Source organism: Silurus meridionalis, chromosome 28 (assembly GCF_014805685.1).
Source record: "Silurus meridionalis isolate SWU-2019-XX chromosome 28, ASM1480568v1, whole genome shotgun sequence".
Taxonomy (NCBI): Eukaryota; Metazoa; Chordata; class Actinopteri; order Siluriformes; family Siluridae; genus Silurus; species Silurus meridionalis.
The window spans coordinates 9,237,452-9,263,245 of NC_060911.1; the positions used below are offsets into that span (position 1 = coordinate 9,237,452).

Genomic DNA, 25,794 nt, shown 5'->3' on the forward strand with positions numbered 1-25,794 from the left:
TGACTCACGACTGTGTAGCAATGCACAGCTTAAATCACATCATCAAGTTTGCCAATGACAATCAGCAAGAACGATGAGTAAGCATACAGAGAGGAGGTGAAACAGTCAACAACCTGTATCTGAACATTGACAAAACCAAAGAGATGGCTGTTGACTTTAGAAGAGCACAGAGCAGCCATTATCCTGTGATTATCGATGGATTTTCCGTGGAAATTTCTTGGTGTTTATTTGGACACTCAACACCAGCTCCATCACCAAAAAAGTCCAGCAGCATGGCTGAGGAAAGCCCATCTCCCTCCCCCTATCCTGACAACATTCTAGAGAAGGACTATCAAGAGCATCTTGGGCAGTTGCATCACTGCCTGGTTTGGGAACTGCACCGTCTTGGATCGCAAGACCCTACAGAGGATAGTAAGGACACCCGAGTAGATCATTGGAGTCACTCTCCCCTCCATCACAGACATTTACACCACATGACCGGGCACACACACACCTCACACACACTCTTCACTATTCTACCAACTGGTACGATGTTCCGACACATTCAGACCCTCATATCCAGAATGTGCAACAGATCTTTTCCTCAAGCCATCAGGTTCATCAACACACAGAACTAAACTAAAACTGCAACTTACATGCACACACTCAATCAATTGTGTTACTGAATTCCTACAAATTTGAACTGAAAAACTCTCATACTTTTTACAATTTACACACATCCATGTCTTCAGCACCACCTATTTTATATTATTATTTTATTATAACTATTTGATAACTTTTTACATGTTGTTGTATGGTACAAAATTGTGTGTTTATATAATTACACTCTTCCTTACAGTTCTCTTTTTGCATTATGTACTGTATAACACATTATGCAGTAGGTTTATTAGTGGATCTATTTTCTATTTTTACACTGTTTTGTGTTGTCTTTTGTCTGCAGTGTTAGGTTGCACACGATTTACTTTGTTTCAAGGACAATTTACTTTAGTCCTTAGCTTTGTGTCCTGTATGTAGCTCTATGTTGTTTTATTTAGAGCTGAAGAAACATGTCTTATTTCACTGTGTACTGCATCAGAAAGAAAGGAAGCAAAAAAAGTATAGGCCAGGCGTTAGAAACCGGGAGTAATACTGAATGTTCTTTATTGTTCACGAAAAGTCTTGGACAGACACAGAGAACCTGGGGAATGAGGAAGGTCGGGTGCCAGCGGTGGACACCCTCTGCGAAGGTCTAAGGCTGAGCGATGCCCTCAGCAGAGGTCTGAGGCGGAACAATGCCCTCTGTGGAGGTCTGCGGCAGGGCGACGCCCTCTGTGGAGGGTTTAGGCGGGACTCTGGAGCATGGAGCGGCACCCTCGGTGGGACTCTAAAGCGGAGCGACGCCCTCCGCGGAAATCTGGAGTGGACTCTGGGGTAGTGCGGCGCCATTGTCGGTGCTTGCCGGTGGTGCAACAACATCGTCGGTGCCCGGGAGCAGTGCGGGCCTTGGAAAAAAACCCAGGTGGAGAAACTCAAGAACTGAGTGGCACCCCCACCGAGGAACAACAGCTGGGCGATGCCCCCAGTGGGGTTTGGAGACTGTGCAATGTATTCAGTGGGGCTTGGAGACTGGGGATTTGGTAGGCTGCAGGGACAGCCAAACTGGAACTAGCGAAAACCAGGATAGCCTGAGCATAAGGTACTCTGGCGCCCCCGGCGTCTGCAGTCCAGTCCGGGGCCTTCCCTGAGAGAAGGAGGTGTGTGTTTCCGCCGTGTTAGCATGCGCTTTAGCCTGGACGAGTGATTCCCAGAGAGCGATGCTGAGTACCTCAAATGGATCTGTGATTGGAGCTGGGGATCCATTGAGGTAGATTTTTTACATTCCGATCTTCTGTCACAGATAGACTAGTCGTTAGAAACTGGGAGTAATACTGAATGTTCTTTATTGTCCACAAATACACACACAAGAGTTTGAGAAGTGACTGAAGCAAAATGGCACACTTAACTGAGTGTTCCTTAGAAGTGTAGCCAGGAGCATGGAAACATGGGAGCACAAGGAGCTTGGAAGCATGGATGCCTTGAAGCAAAGGAAACCAGAGAGGTAGGAAGTCCAGGTGATCTATGGTCATAATTGGTAGATCGGATGGTGAGTGAAAGGGAATAGGGACCTTATAAAGGGGACAGGTAAATGGAGGACCGGCGTAGGTGATTAGTAGCAGGGAGAGGCTGAGTGAGAGTGTGAGCCTTGGAGGTAGGCAGGGCTGGTGGTTCTCTAACATTTTCTCAGTCCGTATTTTTCTAACCCTATTTTTGTTCTAGATGCTATTAAAAAAAACACCTTTAAAATCTTGATGTTTCGAATGGAGAAAAAAATTGCAGAAGTGTGAGCTACACACCGGTCATTTGGATGGTCTGAAAGACACCCCTACTATACATGCAGCTACATAACCCAGCTCTGAATATGTGTAACTTGCCTTACTATAAATATTAATGTAACCTTTAAACTAAAGTCACAGATCCAGTGGTGTCTAAAAGAACTAATGCATTTTTGTGTCCTAATATATTTATTAAAGTGGTTGTCATCATTTTTGTTGTTGTGTACAGAATGTTTTATCTGATTTTATTATATTTACAGTATATTGATCTTAGTTCCTGCTATATCACTCACTTTTGAATACCTATTTCTCTTTCTCGCTTTCTCTCAGAAATGTATATTCCAGACTGGCAGCTCTCCAGGCCTACATGGCTAATGTATTCTCTGTCTCAGTCAGTGTGAGAGAGAGTGAAGTGCTTTCGAATGAAGTGGGCTTCAGAGAAGATGATACTTATGCACAACATTTCACAGGTAATCAACACAACCTGAAGACTACAAATTGGGCTTTTGTTGTGATTCAGATTTTCTGAAACACCGGCTTTAATTTGGTTAACAGCCATATCATGTACGCAGCGACAGGGCCTAAACGAATCGAATGAGCATGTGGGTGTTTTCAGCCACAACATTCACATGATGTGTAGTAATGTCTGTGGAGGAGAAACGCATTTTTAATTCATATTTTATAAATACATTAAGGAAATATCGGATGTGTATTGGGGGTGGTCACATCTGGGGTGGAGTGCATTACATATTTTAGTCTGGTCTCAAGGGTCTATGACATCATTCATCAGCCTTATTAGGTATGCATTATGGGTACTGTGGGATTTTCTCCTCCCCCTCCCAATGAGTCATATGTGTGCAATAGATGAGATCATTTAATTTTATTACCCAGAAAACATTGGGGGGGACAAAGTAATTTTAAGACTCGCTGTTGTTGAATTGTTGAGATGGATTCATACATAATTTTGTTGTGCTCATACATGTTTTGGGTTTATGATCATTTTAATAGATATCAGTGTTTAACTTATTAATATCATTCTATTAATAGATTGGTGTGCTAATAGTAACATTAGAGACTTTTCACATAAACTGAGTTGATTAAGAAAGAGTGACAAAAATGATAATAAGACATTATAACCATAATAAAGCATTGTACTTTGGATACTTAGTACATTTAAAGGCAAATACTTTTGTACTTTTACTCAAGTGAAAGTGTTAAGGGAGCACTTTTACTTTTACTGAAGTAATATTTTACTGAGTGTATCTCTACTTTTACTCAAGTAAGTGGTTTGTGTACTTTGTCCACCACTGTGGAGAACTCAGAGACAGGATTGTTGCAAGGCACAGATATGAGATAGGCTACAAAATGTTTTTGTTGAAATGACGATTCCAAAGAGCACAGTGGCCTCCATAATGGAAGTAGTGTGGCACAACCAGGACTCTTCCAAGAGCTGGTCACCCGGACAAATTGAGCAATGGTCCCCAGTAAGAGAGGTAACCAAGAAACTGACGGTCACTCTGACTGAGCTCTGGAAGTCCTTTGTGGAGGGGGACAAATTTCCAAGAGAACAATCATTACTACAGGCACCTGAAGGACTCTCTGATAGTGTGAAACAAGATTCTCTGTTCTGATGAAACCAAGATTTAACAGTTTAAAAGGGCCTGAATTTTAAATGTTATGTCCGGATGCCCAAAACCATTCTAAAAGTGAAACATGATGGTGGCAGCATCATGCTGTGGGGGTGTTTTTCTGCATTAGGGACTTGGCAATTGGTCAGGGTTGAGAGAAAGTTGAACGGAGCATAGTAAAGAGATATCCTCAGTAAAAACCTGTTCAACAGCTCTCAGGACCTGAAGCCAAAGCTTCACCTTCCTACATGACACCAACCCTTAGCACCCAGTAAAGACAAAAAATGAGTGGCTTAGGAACAACTCTGTCAGTGGACCAGACAGATCCCTGACTTGAACCCTATTAAACATCTCTAGAAAAACCTGAAAGTGGCTGTCCACCGACAGTCCCCATCCAACCTGACCCAACTTGAGAGGATCTGCAATGAAGAACGGCAGAAAATCCCCCAATCCAGGTGTTCAAAGCTTCTTGTGTCATACACAAAAAGACTTGAGGCTGTAATTGCTGCCAAAGGGGCTTCAAATAAGTACTAAGTAAAGGGCCTGAATACTTATGTACATGTGATATTTCTGTTTTTTTTATTATTATTATTTACAGACATTTCTAGAATACAGTTTTCACTTTGAAAAAAAAAATTAACGATTATAGTATAAGGCTGTAACATAATAAAATTGAAGGCAGTCTGAATACTTTCTGAATGCACAGTAGTTCCCGCCAAAATGATGAACCACTTGTGATGTCATTGCTCTGTCCTAAAATGTCTAGCATTAGTGAATCAGTAAAGCTGAATAAGAACCTAGGAAGAGTGTTGGAACGTGTTTGGTTGTTGTAAAATTGCCGTGGTAACATTTCCATTTCCCGGCAGGCACGAATTAAGTGTTATCTTATCAAGCGATGTCATCAAAAAGGCTCGGCTGATGAAAAAATAGCTTTATCTAAGCATCAGCTCTCACCTTGCTGTCTGAGATGTCACTGTGTAGCCAGGTAACGATGCCTGAAAAGCAGTGTTTTACTGCAATTATGCCTATTATCTCGTCTTGCGATGTCAGAGGCTGATTGTTGACACTCGTTCCTCCCCCGAGCATGCGCTTCCTCTAATCACCTGTCTCACATTCAGGGCATGCTAGCATTGCTCTTCTCTGGATGCAGAGCATGATAGCGCATTAGTGCAGCCGCTATTGACTTTTCACCTCCTTTGCCAAGGGGTGAATGCAACGGGCACGAATTTAGCTTGCAAAGACGTGCAGGTCAAGGAGAGTTGACCTTTGACCCTATAAGGGCAGAGCAAACTGCGAACTGGAATATAAGCTAAAAGCAGTCTTTATACAGTAATGTGTATGTTTGTGCCTTGACCCATGCATTGACCTAAAGGAAATCTCATTAACACATTATGTCTCCTGCTGATTCTATAAATCTTTATGTGTTATGTGAATTTGGGGGGGAAACTAAAATCCATGTTTACTGGATTATGATCGAATTATTTTGTGTGTGGTTTTTTTGTGACATGTCCTCTGAAACTCGATCTATTACAGTTTATATTGCCTTTACGGTAACAAGTCTCTTGAAAGCCATCTCGCTGATTCCTGGTAATGATGCACCATAAAACATATAAGTCCAATTTGGTCTCCTGGGATAAAAGTGCAATATAATGTATAAATGCTCAAGGGGACAGTCGTAGACAAAAGCAAATTTTTTTATTATATCAAGTGTTCCATTTTATTAGTTAGACAAGACACCCAGCCAAATCTAAATAACAAAATTATGAAATATATACATTTTCAATTCCAATTGGTCAGAAAGTGTGGATTAATGTAATGTAATGTAATGTGGATCCAACAGTAGTGCACCTTTAATTCAATTCACAGGTTTGTAGCAGCTCTGGGTTACAGGTCGCAGGTTCAAGCCTCGGTATTGCCAAGCTGCCACTCCTGGGCCCTTGAGCAAGGCCCTCAGTGCTCCAGGGGCACTGTATCATGTCTGAGCGTGCACTCTGATCTTAGCTTTTCAACATTCCTGGGATATGTGAAGAAAGAATTTTGCTGTGAAGTGCATGTCACAATATAAAAGTATATATACAATAAAGTCTTACTTGGTTCATAAAATAATATATTCTTTTCACAGACCCTTCAGATACACAAAGAATCTATTAACTTTTTAACAAATAAAGATGCTGAAAAAAATGTTTGTGGAACGTGTATGGAGGATGTGATGAAATGTTTATACTATGTGAAAATCTTCAGGATTCACTGCTGTCTGTTTTTTTGTAAATTAGCACAGTGCGTTTCTTGTGGTATTAATTTAAAGAGATGAAAAAAAGATGAGACTGTTAAGCTGATGTTCAACTGGTGCTCCACATAACATTACAGGTGAGAACGAACAACATGATGTCATGTTTGCAAAATGAAACATTTTGTATGATTTTAATGAATCTTTGCCCCAGGATCTTCATTGACCTGTGGAGTAATGTGTGTGAAAAAATGAATGACTTAATAGACATTTATCTAATCCATGTATCCATGTTTTCTAAACAGGCTTTCTCAGCCATAATAAACCGACTGCACCTAAAGATTAAACCTTTGTTGTTTGGTATTTTTTTTTTTGCACTTACAAAAAAAGGCTAGAAATAGTATGGTATGGACACAAGAAGTATGTACACTGAATTGTATATAAAAGCACATTTTTGCATTCACTAGTCCACTTAGGCTTGACTATATGTATATAGATATATACAGTAAATGTCAGCACTAACTATATGTTGTGAAATAAATGTCTGCCGCTAAATGAAATTTTCCATTAGCTTTGGGTGAAAAGTGCCCACTGCAGTCATGGCAAAGCATTCATTGCTGCCTACAGTTATAATCAACCCATAAAAGACTTTTATGTGAAAGTTTGGTCTCTTGCATTACTGTTTTTATCACACATTTGCTGACTTCCTTCATTCATGAGTCAGAAGTGTAGGTCGTCTTCATCACCCAAGCAGCGTAAATAGAAGTGTTGACCTCGGCAGTGATAACAGTGAAGTTTTGCATGCAAGAGTTTCTTTTAAACCCCATACAGAGGCTTGCTAACCTACCCAGCATGCTAAATAGCTAGCAAAGTACTATGGCAAAAACGCAAACTGCATCGGCATATAATAGAATAATGACGATATTGACAAAAACAACAGCAAATAAAGGGATAACATTTTGAAATATAAGGAGATTTATTCTTCCTTTTGATAGTTTAATGTAGTATAGTCTGTCTGTAGATACAGGACTGAAGAAACTGTGTTGTAGGGATTGTTGTTGGAAGTTTTATTCCATTTTCTCTGGTCAAGTCAAGTCAAGTTTATTTCTACAGCGTTTTTCACAACAAACATTGTCTCAAAGCAGCTTTACAGAATTTAAGGTGAACGATGTGTATTTATCCCTGATAAGCAGCCATGGCGACTGTGGCAAAGAAAAACTCCCTTAGATGTTATGAGGAAGAAACCTTGAGAGGAACCAGACTCAAAAGGGGAACCCATCCTCATTTGGGTGACATTAAGAGTGTGATTATAGTCTTTAAACAATACAGAACACTGGAGAGTGAGAACTAACATGAGTACTGGAGTGTAAGATTATAAGTAATGTTCTTTCTACAGTCTTTTACAATCAGTGTAGTTATAAAACTAGGAGCTACTGAGCAACTCATAACATAGCTCAACATTTGCGATCATCACAGATCCAACACCAGCTTCTCTATGGCAGAGCCTTTAAACACTCCAGGAGGTCCAATGTCAAAACTCCACACATGAAGTGGGATCCAATTGGCACTGGTACGTCTCTAGAGGGTACGGAATGTTTGCGAGTTCGGCATCTACTTTTTTAAAGGTCCATAATCTTCATGAGGTGGGCAGCTACCATTTTGAAAAGCTGAAGTCTAATTTATCACCACACATACATCACAGAGCGATGAAACACACTCATAGTTAAGCGCTCTTTATACACTCTTCCACATACATAAGCTAACAGACACTCACGATAGGTGTCTCTGTGATTGACGGGAGAGATAAAGTAAGCCATCGCTGTCATCCACAAAGCATAGTTTTTGTATTTCTGGATAAGGATTACAGAAAGCGTGTTTTTAGATCCACATACCGAATGGAAATCTTCAGATCATAATAAAAAATATGCAAAGTTTCACAAATGTTCTGATGCCGGGCGATTTTTAACAGTCCTTCTGCGATTGTTGCTTGTCTGACTGTACAAATATAATCTCCATCTCGCACTGTAGGATCTCAGATGTCATAATGTCGAACTGTACCACAGTCAAAATCTGACTGACACAAGAAAAAGACGAATCGAAACCTGCGTTCTCTCACTAATAGTATCTAGCAGCAAACAAACCTCTGCATCGTTAATAAAGAACAACTGGGAACTGGACATTTTCCACCTCCTACCTATCTGTTTGAGGTTGAAGTTCATGTACACCCGAGCATCACAACTGTAGGTGGTTCCTTTGCCCCGTTTAAATGTTGGAAACCAATTGTGTAGATGCCCTTGTCCAGAGCGACGCAAGATTACAAACTTAATATAAATATAACTCTTGAATTCCACAAAGCAAACTTGAAAAGTGCTCATTTAAATGTGTTTCAGGAAGAGGTAAGTCTTTAACAGTCACTTGAAGAGAAGAGTGTTATCAATGGACATGTCCCAAAGCAGCTTTAACAGAAATAAATATGTTATACAATTTGGATTTATAAGCTAGTGCCTATAAGTTTGGTGCCTATAAGTTTAGTGCCTATAGGTTTAGTGCCTATAGGTTTAGTGCCTATAAGTTTAGTGCCCATAAGTTTAGTGCCTATAAGTTTAGTGCCTATAGGTTTAGTGCCTATAAGTTTAGTGCCCATAAGTTTAGTGCCTATAAGTTTAGTGCCTATAGGTTTAGTGCCCATAAGTTTAGTGCCTATAAGTTTAGTGCCTATAAGTTTAGTGCCCATAGGTTTAGTGCCTATAGGTTTAGTGCCTATAAGTTTAGTGCCCATAGGTTTAGTGCCTATAGGTTTAGTGCCTATAGGTTTAGTGCCTATAAGTTTAGTGCCCATAGGTTTAGTGTCTATAAGTTTATGCCAAATGAATAAAGCCAGTGGTGACTGTGGCAAGAAAAAAATCCCTGAGATGGAATAAGGAAAAAACTTTAAGACAGTGTAGGAACGGAGAAGGAAAAGGACAGGACAGAGAAAAGAAAAAGGAACAGAAAAAGAAAGAGAAGGGGTGAGAAGAGACGAAGAGAAGAGAAGAGAAGAGAAGAGAAGAGAAGGGATGAGAAGAAGAGAAGAGAAGAGAAGGGATGAAAAAGAGAAGAGAATAGAAGGGATGAGAAAAAAGAGAAGAGAAGAGAAGAGAAGAGAAGAGAAGAGAAGAGAAGAGAAGGGATGAGAAGAGAAGAGAAGAGAAGGGATGAGAAGGGATGAGAAGAGAAGAGAAGGGATGAGAAGAGAGAAGGGATGAGAAGAGAGAAGAGAAGAGAAGAGAAGAGAAGGATGAGAAGAGAAGAGAAGAGAAGAGAAGAGAAGAGTTCCTTATCTTTTACACTTTTCTACTTGCTGCGTCCTTGTGATTTTGGTCTCATTCATTATTTCAGATCCGCAGGGTGGCTCAGGCCCCTAATGCAATGATTGACAAATGCTGGAGCCAATAGTCTTTCAGACTGGTCGGACAAACTGCGAGAGAAAGAGCGCGACATCCAATCGGATTGCGGGCTTCGAAAACATCATTGTGGAGGTGGAGTTTACTTTGGTGCGTGCGTGAGTGTGTGTGTGTGTGTGTGTGTGTGTGTGTGTATAAATGGCCGCGCAGCTCTCTCTCTCCTCCGCATGTTTGACTTTCTCCAGCGATGTGGCGCGTCGGTGCAGAGCAGCAGCACGCAGCTTCCTTTTTTTAATTCATTCATTCATTCATCCATCCATCCATCCATCTCTCCATTCTTCTTTTTTTATATATATATATATATGTATATATTTCTTTCTTTCTTTTCCTTTCTTTTTTGCTTTTCTCCCCTACCTTTCCCCTGCTTGCGCTGTCCCGTTTTTTTATGTTCAATAAACACTTCATTTGAATCATTTTGAAGCCTTGGTTTTATTATTATTCTTATTCTTATTATTATTATTCTTATAATTTCTTCATTCCATGCTGCTGAGTTGCAGATAAAAGAGAAGGTGGATTCGTTGTGGTGGTGGTGGCAGTGTAGCACGCGCTCGGGTGGCTTTATTACTCTTATAATATTTATTAGAATATTTATTCTAAACTATTGGCCTTCAATTTTGGCTCTGGACCTCGCCTAACTTTGCCTTTATACACACGGTAAGCTCTGATTGGTCTTTTTTCCGTTTTGCTCTTAAGAAATATTTATGCATGTATTTAAATATGACCGGAGATGGTAAAGAATGTGTGTGTGTGTGTGTGTGTGTGTGTGAGAGAGAGGCAGGCTTTAAGTTTAAATATATGACTGGACCGGGAATAACCGCGTGTGCGCGCGTGCGTGTGCGCTGATTTTGCATGCTGAGCGGCGCGTGCATCGTGTAAAACGCGTGCATACACCATGCATTAGCTATAACCATAGACATATCCATATCTATAACACATTAGCCCTTACACTATATATATATATATATATATATATATATATATATATATATATATATATATATATATAGTGTAAGGGCTAATGTGTTATAGATATGGATATGTCTATAGTTATGGATAATGCATGGTGTATGTATATATATATATATATATATATATATATATATATATATATATATATATATATATATAAATAATTATCTTTAGTACTGTTTTTGACCTTTAACATAAACACATTGTATATACTCTTATACTCTTATACACTAGTACTAGTCAATAAAATAGTATACAGATGAGCTGACATATAAAGACGCAGTTTAGCTCAGAGGTCACCTCTACACACAATACAGATAATAAATGCATTAATGCATTAACAATCAGTTGATTTTCTGTGTAGCAACTTTCTGTAGCACCGGTCCATATTCCTTTGTGTTTTACTCCAATGATGGTTGAATGCATTGACTTGGAGTCCATCTAGAAGATCAAGAGCTGAACATAAGAAGCTGCTACAGGATTTATTTCTTATAAAATAGCATTATGCACTTTGACTCAAATAAAGTAGTTTATAAAAAATATAGGATTTTTTTGTTCACAAACTCAAGGCAGAGCAATTATATTATTATAGTTTGATTTCAAATGCATGATAATTTTGCTCTATTTGAACACATAATGATTCTAAATCAGATACGATTCATTTCTAATCAGTTACTCAATTCCATGCACCTGAAACCGGATAATTAGTGATGTGACCATTCATCCCGCCCACTTTTAAATCACTGTCCAATCACGAAAAAGAAAAGCTCAGCTACTTTGTTCTGATTGGCCAATCGGCTCGCTCGTCTGTCTCCTGATTGGACAATTGGCATGTCAGTTTATTTAGGCTCGTCGTTTCTTGGCGCCACTGCTTTCACTGTGAACACGGCCTGGGAGGTTTTGGAACCCACGCTTTAAGGACGCTAAGGCTTTATATAAAAATAAGGTAAGAAACGAGGCGAATGTTGATTTATTGTCCTCACAACGTCTTCCATGTTTAAGCGGTGGTGTGTAAAACAACGCATGCGCTGTGTTTTGTTAGCTTGTACAAATTCTGGTTTATAACACTTAACATTAGTCAAGTGAACGCAAAAAAGTTTGATTTCTTTTTTAAATCGAATTAAACCTTACGGTTAGTTTAGCTTTATTTGCCAATGTTCTTAAAAGGTAAAAAAAATGCATAGAAAACTGCAATTTAGCTTGACTAGCTGTGTATTGGTTGGTTGTGTTCCAAACGGTTTATATTTTTTGTGTGCACTACGTAAACGCGCCACAGCAGCTTTCGGCAGACTGCGTAGTGCACTACGTGTTTTCTAAGCCCCAATTTAGGACACGACCGGTACGCTGGATTTTTGGCTTCGTGACACCCGTACTAAATCGTTTTTTTTATCTTCCGGTTTATGTTGAAATGTATTGTTTATGAAACAAAATATGCATATGTACATTTTTCTATATAATGCATGGTTGCTAGGTTTCTTTAGATTTATTCGATGGGTTACGTCACCTTTTTTTAAATGGCTAAACCCACGTGGTGTAAAATGCTTGTCAATGAACGCAGCACTCCTGGATTCTGATTGGTCAGTGGATTCTTTGTCTGCTTTGCGTTAGCGACCGTTGGAAGCTAATAGATTGGCATTAATTCGTGTTTACGAGCGCCAAAATGTATTTTATTAGTATTAAACAAATTGTTAAAGGTTGCTAACTTGGTACGATGCTGGACATATAGCTCACGTTTGCTAGTTATGGGCGTGTCGAGCAGCGCGACCGTGTTTGTCCTTGAATGAATTATTATTATTATTATTATTATTATTAGTAGTAGTAGTAGCATTGTGTAAACAGAGGTCACGTGGGCTGCCTGCTCGCCTTCAGGAACTAGAATTCGCTGCACGTGTGACTGTAGCATTAAGCCACGCCCACAACACAAACTTAGCATTTCAGTTCAAATCAAATAAAATTGTATTTGTCGCATACAGAGTACGAGATGCAGTGAAATGCTTTATGAGGCATGAGGGAATAGGATGGAGAGAAAAATAAAGAAAAAAGAATGCAGATAGAAACTATATAAAATGTATATTTTCGTTTCTAAATGAAAACAAAATAAAAAAAATTCAGGTTACAGTTGCAATAATCCGGATAAATTTGAAAACGGCAGGTTTTTTTTGTCTAAAATGCTTCACGTCCGCACTTGTTTTTATCTTTCTCCAAAAGCTGATTGTAAACATTGAAAAACCTCAGACTCTGTATTGCGCATGAGCAGAATGTAAGAAAAATACCCTAAAACAGTAAAAGCGGGTTTTTTTCAGTCTTCAAATAACTAAAACCTTTTCAAGGCCAATGACATTATAGTGGCAGTTCCCATCCATCTCTCTTTAAATTTATTTTTAACAAATATGAAAACTAGCAAAAGCACCATGTGACTCAGTCATGGTCCAGACCGTGGCCCGTTCATGACCTCCTAACATGAAGCGTCGCACTAAATCACCCGCTTTCACACGCCTTTAATCGCTTGCTTTGGACATACTAAATGTTTTCTTCACAACCACTTCTGTGGAATATGCCAATTGCAAAAATGCTGATTACGAAAAGGGTAAAAAAGTAGAAATAGTGAAAGGAAAGTATTCAGCAGGACTTAATCAAAAGTACATACATGCACTTTATTTGAATTTTTTTGGATACATGCATACGCATTGATATGACGTTAAAACGTGTATGTTTAAATGCGTTGACACCAGCTCTTGTTAAAAGGTTGATTTTTGCGTTTTCAAAGCAGAGCTGTATAAAATGGGATTCTGTGACATTAATCAGTGTTTTTATGAGGGCCTGGTGTGACGTGTCGATGGTCTCCACATGATAGAAAGTTGGCTTTGAGGCTCATCAGTGTGCAAAACTTTGCTCAGCTTGCGTTTGTGGTGTTTACTATAATCATGCGTTGAATAGCGATCTTGACTAGCTGTGCATTGGTGGGTTGTGTTCCAAACGTTTTTTTTTTTTGTGCACCACGTAACCGTGATGCAGCATCATTCGGCACACTGCGTAGTGCACTACGTAACCAGACCTTCTGTCTAATCAGATCGGAGAATTCAGCAGGAAAAGGATTTCGATTGTTTGTTACATTTGCACTTTAGACAAATACCAAGCTGAGATCTGTTATGTTATGAGCTCAAAAGATTTTCCTTGTGTTCATGTAGCCCTCTGTGAGCTGAATGTTGCACCACCTGAGTGTGTGGTAGTGTAACTTAATGAGCGTGATCATACTGGCGCAGCAGACTCGAGTGCTTCATTACTTTGAGATTCTCATCATGTTTTTAGAGCAGAGTTGATTAAACGGCAGTGCTAATCAGTGTGCGCTTGTTATTCCAGTGTGGTGTACACCGTGTGTGTACTGGCTGCCAGTTGAACAGGCTATTTCTGGAAAATGTAATTTTATTGAAATCTTTCCTCGCCATCCCAAAGAATCCTGGATTGGCTGAATATTGGGGGAACATTTGCAAATTTTGGGGATTTTCTTTTTTTTTTTTTTTTTACTGTATTTTCTTTAAATTGGTGTTCTGCTAGAGCAGCTTAAAACCCATTTATTTCTATTCCCCAGTAAATGAAAGTGAATAATCACAATTCCTGAATGAATCTCGGTTAAAATACACAATTCATGCAACCTTTTATATTGTTTCAAAAAAAGAACAAAGCTGATTATACAATTCTCCACATCTGAACATGTTTATATACAGAATGTTCATTTGTTTATGTTCAGAATACGAGTCATCCCAAATTTGTTTAATGTAAGCCAAAGCTCTAGCATGTGATTTGTCAAATCATGGATTTCTGGCGTTGTGATTCACATCAGTAAAATGTTAAGTTCAAATTTGACTCCAAGATTTTCCATGTTGAAAAGAACTGATAGAAGTTTGTCATCTATCCAACAATATAGATCTACGTCATCTATAAAAAAAAAAAAAAAGAATCTTGTTTTATGGATAGTTTTGTGTATCTTGACCCGCTGCTGATTCTTCTTTCGGCTTCTCCCGTTAGGGGTCCCCACAGCGGATCATCCGTTTCCATACCCCCCTGTCCTCTACATCTGCCTCTTTCAAACCAACTACCTGCATGTCTTCCCTCACCACATCCATGAACCTCCTCCTTGGCCTTCCTTTTTTCCTCCTTCCTGGTGGCTCCATCCTCAGCATTCTCCTACTGATATACCCCATGTCCCTCCTCTGCACATGTCCAAACCATCTCAATCTCGGCTCCATCAAATTGTCTCCAAAATGTCCTACATGGGCTGTCCTTTTAAATAAACTAATTTTTAATCCTGTACATCCTGGTGACTCCCAACGAAAACCTCAACATCTTCAGCTCTGCTACCTCCTGCTCCACCTCCTGTCTTTTAATGCCATACATCTCCTCAGGTCTCACCACAGTCCTATAAACCCTCCCCTTTTCACTCTCGCAGATACTCTTCCATCACAAATCACTCCTGCTATCACTCTTCTCCACCCACTCCACCCTGCCTGCACTCTTTTCTTCGCTTCTCTAACACACACGCCATTACTTTGCACTGTTGACCCCAGGCACCTGAACTCCTCCACCTTCTCCACCTCTTCTCCCTGCAACCGCACCACTCCAGTGCACCCCCCCTCACAGATGGTCACCTCTTCTCTCAGCCTGGCTTCCACTACTCTTTCCCATAACTTCATGGTGTGACTGATCAACTTAATTCCCCTGTAGTTACTGCAGGTCTGCACATCTCCCTTATTCTTAAAAATCGGTACCAGCACACTCCTCCTCCATTCCTCAGGCATCTTCTTACCTTCCAGAATCTTGTTTAACAACCTGGTTAAAAACTCCACTGCATCTCTCCTGAACATCTCCATGCTTCTACTGGTATGTCATCTGGTCCAACTGACTTTCCACTCTTCATCCTCTTAATCCATGCTCTTACTTCCTCCTTACCAATCCTATCCACTTCCTGCTTCATATATTCCAACCTTCTCTCTCTATTTTCCTCATTCATCAGCTGCTCAAAATACTCCCTCCATCTTCTCAACACACTCTCCTCACTAGTCAACACGTTTCCATCTCCATCCTTTATTGCTCTTACTTGTAACACATCCTTCCCATGCTCGGTCTCTCTGCCTGGCCAATCAGTATAAATCTTTTTCTCCTTCCTTAGTGTCCAACTTCTCATACAGCTCCTCATATGCCTTTTCCTTGGCTTTCGCCACATTCCTCTTTACCTGCTGCCGCATCTCCTTGTACTCCTGCCTACTTTTCTCAGCTCTCTGCCGATCCCATTTCTTTTCCATCCTTTTAGCAAAATCCACCACCATCTGCCCTTCTAGGTTCCTCATCACTCCTTCAACTTCCAGCTTTGACGTTCATAACCCTATCAGAAACTCTCTTCACCTCCACTACTCACCCCTACACTATCTCTTTCCATTCACACCATGAAATTACTGTTTAAAACATCATCCAATGTTCCTGGCCTTATTCCTTTTCCACTTGGTTTCCTGAACACACTCGACTACCTTTCTCCTCTCCATCATATCAGCCACCTCTCTCCCTTTACCAGTCATAGTACCAACAAAATGTCAAATTAAAATGTCAACTCTAACCTTCACTCTCCTACACTTCTCCTTTCCCTGCCGTCTCTGTAGACGTCTTCCTCCTCTCCTTCTCCTCCTTCAGGCAACAGTAGCCCAATTTCCACTGGTACCCTGTTGATTAATAATACCTGTGGTGGTCGTTGGTAACCCGGGCCTCTACCGATCCGGTATGAAAATCTGGTTTGTGATCCGCATATTTGATTTGGCAAAAATATTTTGCGCTGAATGAACTTCCTAATGCAACCCTCCACATTTATCCAGGCTTGGGACCGGCACTAAGAGTGCACTGGCTTGGTTATATCTTGACCTACTTATGAACTTTGTTTATTTTGTAATGTTGCTCACCCATGCTGCGTAGTATTCATTGATCAGCTGATAGTTTTTGCTGTACCAATGGTCAAATCTATTTATTTGAGTTGGTGATTTCAGTGTAATAACATTGTATGATTATGTACGTGATATTGTTAAATTGTAATGGTTATGGCAGTACTGACTGTAGAAGTCTTAATGTCGAGGTGAACACGCTTCACCATGGGAAGCCAATTTCACGCTTTCATAGTCTGCTTTAGATGATTAGTGAAGGTATAGATCCAACAAAAGTTTCATAAGAATTGCAAATTTTTGTGTAATACTTTCATGTGAGTTTTGTCACATGTCCAGATTCTTAAATATAAACTGGCATTGAAAAGGTTTTAACAGTATGCTTAGTTTTCCCATTAATCTTTTTAACATTCAGGGTAACTTTTTTTAATTTTATTTATTTATTTAATCAAATCTGTTTAATGGATTCCTGTACATAAGCTTATGAAAGTAATTTTTTTAATTGCAAAAACCTGAAGAAAATCTTGCAAAAAATGAGATTTACTCTTATGTCTCTTTTTGAAGCCTATAAAGGCAGAAGACACTGAAATAATTATTTTTGACTAACTTTTTGTTACAGCCTAAAATTTTCTCAGAGCTGTCCTGATCCCCACCCAGAAACACAGTGGTGTGAAAGTGTTTGCCCCCTTTCTGATTTCTTTTCTTTGCATGTTTGTTACACTTTAATGTTTCAGATCAAACTAATTTAAATTAGTGAAAGATAAGTGAACACAACATGCAGTTTTTAAATAGGTTTTTAATTATTGAGGGAAAACAAAATCCAAATCTACATGGCCCTGTGTGAAAGTGTTTGCCCCTAAACCTAATAACTGGTCGTACCACCCTTAGCAGCAACAACTGCAATCAAGCGTTTGTGATAACTTGCAATGAGTCTGTTACAGCGCTGTGGAGGAATTTTGCTCCACTCATCTATGCAGAATTGTTGTGATTCAGCCACATTGGAGGGTTTTCAGGAATGAGTCGCCTTTTAAGGTCATGCCACAGCATCTCGATAGGATTCAGGTCAGGACTTTGACTAGGCCACTCCAAAGTCTTCATTTTGTTTTTCTTCAGCCATTCAGAGGTGGACTTGCTGGTGTTTTGGATCATTGTCCTGCTGCAAGAACCCAAGTTCGCTTCAGCTTGAGGTCACGAACAGACATTCTCCTTCATTCTCCTAAACAGCAGTATTCATGGTTCTATTTATCACAGCAAGTCTTCCAGGTCCTGAAGCAGCAAAACAGCCCCAGATCATCACACTACCACCAGCATTTTTTACTGTTGATATGTTCTTTTTCTGAAATTGTGTTACTTTTACGCCAGACGTCTTGGGGATCATCAAGATGTTTTCTGCCCAAACTGCGGCGAGCCTTTGTTCTTTTTGCTCAGCAGGGGTTTTCATCTTGGAACTGTGCCATGCAGACCGTTTTCACAGTATTTTTCTTATGGTGGCGTCATAAACACTGACCTTAACTGAGGCAAGTGAGGCCTGCAGTTCTTTGGCTGTTGTTGTGGGGTCTTTTGTGTGACCTCTTGGATGAGTCGTTGCTGTGCTCTTGGGGTAATTTTGGTCGGCCGGCCACTCCTGGAAAGGTTCTTCACTGTAATTCTGGAATATTGGCTCTCATTGTGGTTTGCTGGAGTCCCAAAGCTTTAGAAATGGCTCTAACTTTTTCCAGACTGATAGCTCTCAATTACTTTCTTTCTCATTTGTTTCTTTGGATCTCGGCATGATGTGTAGCTTTTGAGGATCTTTTGGTCAACTTCACTTGGTCAGGCAGATCCTATGTGAGATTTCTTGATTGCGAACAGGTGTGGCAGTAATCAGGCCGGGGTGTGGCGAGAGAAATTGAATTAAGGTGTGATAAACCAGTTTTAACAGGGGGCAAACACTTTTTCACACAGGGCCATGTAGTTTTGGATCAATAATAAAAACCTTCATTTATAAACTGCATGTTGTGTTCACTTATCTTTTACTAATATTTAAATTAGTTTGATGATCTGAAACAAAGTGTGACAGACATGCAAAGAAATAAGAAATCGGGAAGGGGCAAACACTTTTTCACACCACTATTTCCTCACCCTTTCCTTTGTGCTTAGAATTTTAATTAGCAGCGCTAATTGTTTATTTATTTATTTTATTTTTTGTTGTAATTCTTTACTCATCTGATAGTTTGTGCAGTGATAAATGATATACGCTGTGATTTATACCAGGTTGAACCAGATTTGTTTTATAAAAGTCGATTAGAATTTAGTTATGCTTTTATACCTGTAGCTGCTGTTGTAACTGCTCTTTTAATCAGCTTATCCCATCTTGCTTTTCTTACTGATTAGTGCTCTCTCTCTCTCTCTCCTCCTGAAAATTAGGTTTTTCAGGAGGAGGGAGGAGGAGGGAGGAGGGAGGAGGAGGGAGAGAGAGAGAGAGAGAGAGAGAGAGAGAGAGAGAGAGAGAGAGAGCACTCCCCCCCCTCCCCCCACCCACCCCCCAAAACAAAAAAAAGAAAAAACGAAACCTGTGGCTGAAAATCATGCGAAATGAATCCTGCTTAAATAGCTCTTCTATATACAATTTCTTTATGTAAACACTTCGTTCCAAAAAGAAAGTGATGTATTTCCACTCTTTTGTTATAATTATTTTGCTGGTACTGTGACTACTCTAATCTTTATTATGGACAGTCCTACACTCTGCTCGCTCTCTCTCTCTCTCTTTCTCTCTCTCTCGTCATACTCACTACTCTCCTTATCTAGCAACAGTTTTACACTCTACTCTTTTTGCAGCTGTATGTATAGGGGTGTCCCCGACTAAGAATTGACATAGTCGAATCAGAATTGTCAAGTTTCGCTTATAATCGACTGATGGTCAAATCAAGTGTGTGTATTGGCCTGAGGGACTGAACGCCAGGTGTGTCCGTTAAACGGTTAGTTTGATGCGCAGAAAGTTGTCTCACAAAGATATAGAGGAAAATGTCTAAAACCATTTAGGATCATTTAAAAAAAATAAAAAGGCAGGAGGATTTGCGTTTCACATGTTGGCAAATCAAATTAAATCCGTTCAATTGCCTAAAGTACAGCGCAACATCGATGCACGGAAAAGAAAATCAATAAAAAATTGATTTACAGAATTAAATTAAACCAAAAACCGAGACATTGTTGAATATTTAAATCCCTGCTGCCAAGATGCTCCTGTGTCGGTCATGAAAAGTGAAACTCTGAATCAGTCACTCCGAGGGGGTGGATTTATTCTTGCAATTAAAAAATATTTAGTAAAAGCGCATTTTTATTCACAGCATTTTCAAAATGGGCTGTTTATCTATATTTCTATTCGCACCCTACTCCATACTCTGTAATACATCACTACAGTCACACTGCATTCTTTACATTTCTATTTAGACATACCCTCTACTTCATGACCATAAAACACACACTAATGGACTGCAAGACACTTAAGAACACACGACAGCTTTTCTACGCAAAGTACATGTAAAGGAATCGAAATGTATCACCACAGAAAATACTAGTATACTTGCGGAACATCAAACTGAACATCTCCATCGAACCACCGAACTCAGAACTGTGTAAAATGCAAACTAACCTACCTTATGCTTACTGTAGTGTTTCTAGTTTTGTTTTGCTGTCGACCGGGTTATAGTTTGGGTCCATGAAAGCCATGTCGGTTTTGTTTTACCTTCACGGCGATTAGGTCTCTGACCTTTCTGCTGAGCGGGGCGTACGGTTCTCCCTTGGGCATTGCTAACATCTCCAGAAGTGTTAACCTGCCTGGATGCAGAGGTGATAAGTTAATGCAAGCCGCTTATGTAAGCGCATTATGTATGCTTTAACACGGAGTCACTTCATAGTCCAGGCTGTAATTTTCTAATGTTGATGGCTGAAATGGTTAGAATTATGATCTGAACACTGAAAGTACCGTAATTTCCGGACTATTAAGCGCACCCAAATATAAGCCGCACCCACTGAATTTGACACAGATTTTTATTTTGAACATAAATAAGCCGCACCTGTCTATAAGCCGCAAACTAAATTTATTCTACATTGAAACTAATGAACTTTACACAGGCTTTTATGAAAGTGTCTGTTACACGGCTTGTATCTAAACAGTAGCCTACCAAGAAAGTCATTGTTCACTGTCCTCCTCCTTCCTTTCACAAGAATTTCTTTCGAGAGTTTTTCTTTTGGCATCGTCGTGCGTTTAAAAATCACCATCGGTGAAGCTTTTCTATATCCCGGAAAATTCGGTAGTAAAGTATCTAATTGTGTACAGACTTTTCCCTGGTTTGCCCAGAAGTGAAACTGCTTTAAGGGTGTCCATGTGTTGACCCTGTGGTGTAGGTATGTGAGGTTAATAGGTATGAGCAGCTTATCTTTAGTCACAACACACCTCCGCAATGATGGACACGTAATGGACATTTGGTGCCACCCAGATGAGGACTGGTTCCCTTTCAAATTTGGTTGCCCCTTCAAGGTTTCTTCCTCATACCATCTCAGCTATTTTTCACTGGAACAGTCGCCTCTGGCTCGCTCATTAGGGACAAACTTTTACTATTACAGTCGTCCCCCGTTTATCGTGTTAGTTACGTGCCAAAGACGAATTTCCGTGATACATGGACGGCCCCCCAAAGAATATAGCAAGATGTGAAAATTCGTAGAAATATCGCATTTATAGTAAGTGTTGTAGCGTAGCCTGTGCATAGTGTCTCTGCTTGTTTATTGGTTGAAGTGTCCCGATGTCCAAAAAAAAAGGGCAGAATTAAAGATGCACGTCACTGCGTTCTTAATTTTCATTGGCACCTACAGTTTCTCGCAATGCTACTCGTTTCTTATGATGAACTGAAATCGGGACCAACAAAATGGTTTTGTGGCGAATTAAAAAGTGGAACCGGGGGATTCGAACGCGCTAAATCACGGGGCGACTGTATAAGAAACAAAGCTATAGCCACTAAACTTACACGGTGCTACCAATGTTTCGAGACTTGCTACGTTTAATGGTGTCAAATTTGAGCTGGATCTTCGTTGTTGGGGGGAAAAAAGGGCAAAGTCCACAGGAGCCAAATCTGGCATATAGGGTGGGTGCGGAGGTGGGATCGTGTTGTTTCGGCTAAGAAATCCATATGTAAGCAGAGCTCGGTGACTACCCATTCTAACTTGCTGTCCACGATGGAGTTTGCAGACGTATTAACGCATGTGGTCAGAATAGCACTAGTCGCGCAGCTCACAACTTTATAACCCCTTCATCTCCGTAAAGCTGCTTCGAGACAATGTCCGTTGTTAAAAGTGCTCTATAAGTAATGAATTGAATTAAGGGTCTGCATTAATAATCAGTGTTTCCGAAGTGCCTTATTGTTTTTAATCAGCGTTTATCGTGCAGTAATGCGAGTGAGTGTTTAGCTGTGTAGATCACTAGACACTGGAAGTGTTAAATCTGTGCAAATTGTTGAGCAAAATAATTTTTTTCCTCCACTGAGGATTCTCTGAATGTACATTCCTTCGTTTGCGTCCTCTTTTTCTTTTCTTTTACTATTTGCCAGTGGTGCAGGATCACAGAATGGTTTAGATCAGGAAAAAAAAGGGGGAGGAGAATAATATAATTTGCTTTCCATTCATTACAAGAAAAGTCACAGTAAGGAAGTTGTTGTTTTTGACTAGCGCGTCCCGGTCACGTGAACACGTTACTGCTCTGTGTAGTGATGTAAGTACTTAAAAAGAAAAAAAAAAGCAATATGACTTTCGTGTCGAACCGCAAGTCATCACGGATCAACTGCGATCTATTGCACCCCTACTGCTCACTTCTCCTCTGGTCTTGTTCCTCCTTTCTTTTCTTATTCTTCCTTCTACATTCTCTCATCCCTTCTGCATTCATCATTCCTTTCCTCTCAGCCTTCTTCCTCCTCTTTTTTTGTTCCACTATGCTCTTCCTCTTTATTCCCCTCGCTGCTTTTTTTTTCCTCCTCATTTCTTATTCATTTTTCCTCCTCCTTGTCCTTCCGTCCTTCGTTTTCTTCCTCCTCCAATTTCCCCTTTTCTGTCCTTTATTCTCCACTCCCTCTGTCTTTCCATCCTTCTCATTTTTCCTTGATGTTTTTTTCTTTTTCTGTCTCATGCCCGGAAGCTGCAGTGAGCTTTAATTATTATTGATTAACCTTTTTGGATGATGTTCTCGATCATTAATGTGCAAGTGTGCGAGTCTGGCCTAGCTGCTGTGCAGACGTTGTCGGAAGTCTTGATGAAATTGTAAAAAGTAACGTTTAGACTTATTTACCCTGTCGATGTTTCTTCAGCTCAGCCTCTACGAAGTTTACCACGCCTCATGTCGCGATATGCATAAGGTATAACTGATTATCAGCGCGCGTTCAGTCGAAAGATTCGCACTGTGTTCAAGCGAGACGGAGAGAACGAGGTGTACAAGGTCGTCGTGATGAATTATTGAGTCCGAGCATTTAAGATCTTCAATCCTCTCAAATAGTGGAAGCTGAGAGAGCGAGGAGCTGCTGCTGCTGTCCTTTGTCTGTTGCAGCTGAACAGAGCTGTCATGAAAACTAGGTTAACTTACTGTTCAAGGCCTTGAATAGAGAGAGATATATATATATATATATATATATATATATATATATATATATATATATATATTAAATTTATCTTTCCTTGCTCTGTGTGTAAACGAGAGAAAGAGTGCACATGTTGAGCAAAAGAGAATGTTCTTTTTCACACATTCATTTTACCGGTTGTTGTTATTATTACTTGTGTAACACTTCATTTATTATATATACCGTATTTTCCGGACTATAAGCCACTACCTTTTTTTTCAACAATGAAGTGGCTAATTTATGGATTTTTCCTGGGTTTTTCCCGGTTTCACAAACTTTATGCCAAAAAACTGAACCCCATAACATTAGACCAATGAAATTGCGGAACGGGTTCAGGTAAACCAATGAAACTCTTTATATTAAATCAGATGCGCTCCAACTGAATCGGGCCGCACCACATCATAAATATGGATGATGTTACTCATTTATTTTCAAAATAAAAATCTGTCAAATTCAGTGGGTGCTGCTTATGTGCGCTTAATAGTCCGGAAATTACGGTAATTGTAATGTTTATACAGTTCAACTTTGTACTGTGGACTGCTAGCTTAGCTACTGTATGTTAAGTTGAGTTTATTTCCTGGAGCGCTCAGCGGCCTGTGCAGTTGAAGGATCGCATCTACCACGTGGTTACGGATTTATTTCCCTCCTGTGTGCTGCAATCAATAATACTGTGATGCCCTGGTTGGGACAGGGTCCTGCATTTTGTAGAATTTGTAGGTCACTTATTATTCTTTTATTAATTGTATCTAAGGGGAAAGTTCTCCGGACATTTCGCATCGTTGTATCTGCACAATGTGACTGATCGGTAAAAAAAAGACAGTGCATCGGGTACCAGTTTGCATTTGTATCACGATGCATCGTTTATTAACATATTTGCGTCTGTAAAAAACGAATAATTGAATGCATATTTTTTCGAAGATGCACGATACTTAAAAAAAATTATTTGGGACCAAAATTTTATATGTAGATTGATTTTGTCCTCACATTTCTCCTGTTTCTCAAGTGCGTTCTCGAGCACCACTGCGAATGAAAGTGAACTCCATCTCTACCATATTGAATTGCATAGCATCTGATTTTTTTTCATCCCATTGCTTCGTAATCGGGGTGAATCACATCACTAGTTGCTTCGTACATATCTTTAATGTATTGTAGGCGATGCTTCGTGATGCAAACTGCATCTGCCTTGGTTATGGAGATGCACGTCTACTGTCTGTAGATGTCAAATGGAATGTGTGGGAGTGAACGTTTTGAAGAGGACTTTGCGGGGACTTGTTTCAATAAACCTTGAGATTTCGAGTAGAGTTCATCACGAATAAATGTGAAGCAGACGAGATTTAACACTCCAGTGAGGCCAAATGGTTGCTGTGTAGCGAGACGTGTAAACCTAGTACCAGTTCCGTCATTACTCTTCCTTTCTCCTCCTCATTGTTCTTCCTCCTTGGCTCTCCTTTCTTCTGATTCTTTCTCCTTGTCCATCCTTTCTTCTCGTTGCTCTTCCTCATTTTCTATCCTTTCTCCTCCTCATTGTTTTCTCCCTCTTTCTTCTGCCTTTTTCTGCTTTATTCACATTTGTCCTCTGCCTCATTCCTGTAATTCAATGTGTGATGAACGGCACTAAAAAACATTTTGAACATTAAGCTCGTTTGACATTGCGAATATTTGAAGCTGTTATCTTGCTGATGTGGTTTTTGTTGTTTTTTGGGCTCCATCCCTCCCATTTTCTTCTTTGTTTCGACTGATTATGGCTCATGGCATAAATATCTTCATTTAATAATTGCCATAAAACCCAACTTGACACTTTTTTAAATTTTTTTATTTTGGACACGTTTCCTTAGAATCCGATGTTCTCGGTGAGCTTTATCCCCACCGCGTAGGTTCGCATTTAGCGCGTAAGAAGTAAAACGTACGTAGACGCATCCTGACAACCGGAGCCGAACGGCAGCACGGAGAAGCCGTTAACCCACGTGTTGCGTACGTGGGCGCGAGATCATTTGGCACTCCTTCCTGGATTATTTTTGCCTCGCAGCTTGCTGTAACACCCGCGGCGATGGCGAGAAGTGTGACCGTTTTCAAGCTTTCGCTTTGGCTCACTCTGGCTTTAACCCTGAGTTTCCCATCAGTCTTTAATGTAAAAGACTGGTTAAACTCTCGCTTAAACTCCAGACACACTTCGGGCACGTGTCTGAAATTGTGCCAAATCAGCACAAAAGAGGAGTCGGCATATGGATTTTTTTGTATTGCTATTTATGGGATGCTGGCAAAAAAATATAATGGCAGACGATGCAGAGATGGAGACTTAATGTTTGGGACGGTATTAAAGCCAAGCATACCTTCTCTAACGAAGTTTTGAGTGGGCAAACTATCGCACCTTCAACAACAGGGTACGCTTGCAAGTGTAATCACTTGGACGCAATTCTGTGGTCTCTAACCTTCAGTGCTGCAGGTTTGGGGTTCATTGAGCACGAACATCTCAATACATGGTCGATTTTGCTCCACGCTCGTCAACAAGTCATTTACTTTGTGACGGACGCTCGTGCTGTCCTGCTCTTCTCCGCACCGAGACACCAAGACGATTAGAGCAACTGTCGGCCATCTTGACATGTTTGCTGTGAAATCA

At 40.0% G+C, this 25,794-nt stretch overlaps 1 protein-coding gene across 6 annotated transcripts in view; it reads left to right on the top strand.

Moving 5' to 3' along the window:
• The first annotated feature begins 9,842 nt into the window (after positions 1-9,842).
• Positions 9,843-25,794, top strand: part of elavl2 (ELAV like neuron-specific RNA binding protein 2) — a 51,957-nt gene continuing 36,005 nt past the window's right edge. For 2 of the 6 annotated variants that reach the window (XM_046843375.1, XM_046843376.1), the window contains exon 1: positions 11,429-11,564. The gene's annotated coding sequence lies outside the window, so the exon portion shown is untranslated. Of the gene's footprint in view, positions 10,304-11,428; positions 11,565-25,794 lie in introns of those variants that run through there. The other 4 variants (XM_046843372.1, XM_046843374.1, XM_046843373.1 and 1 more) reach the window with 3 other exon arrangements.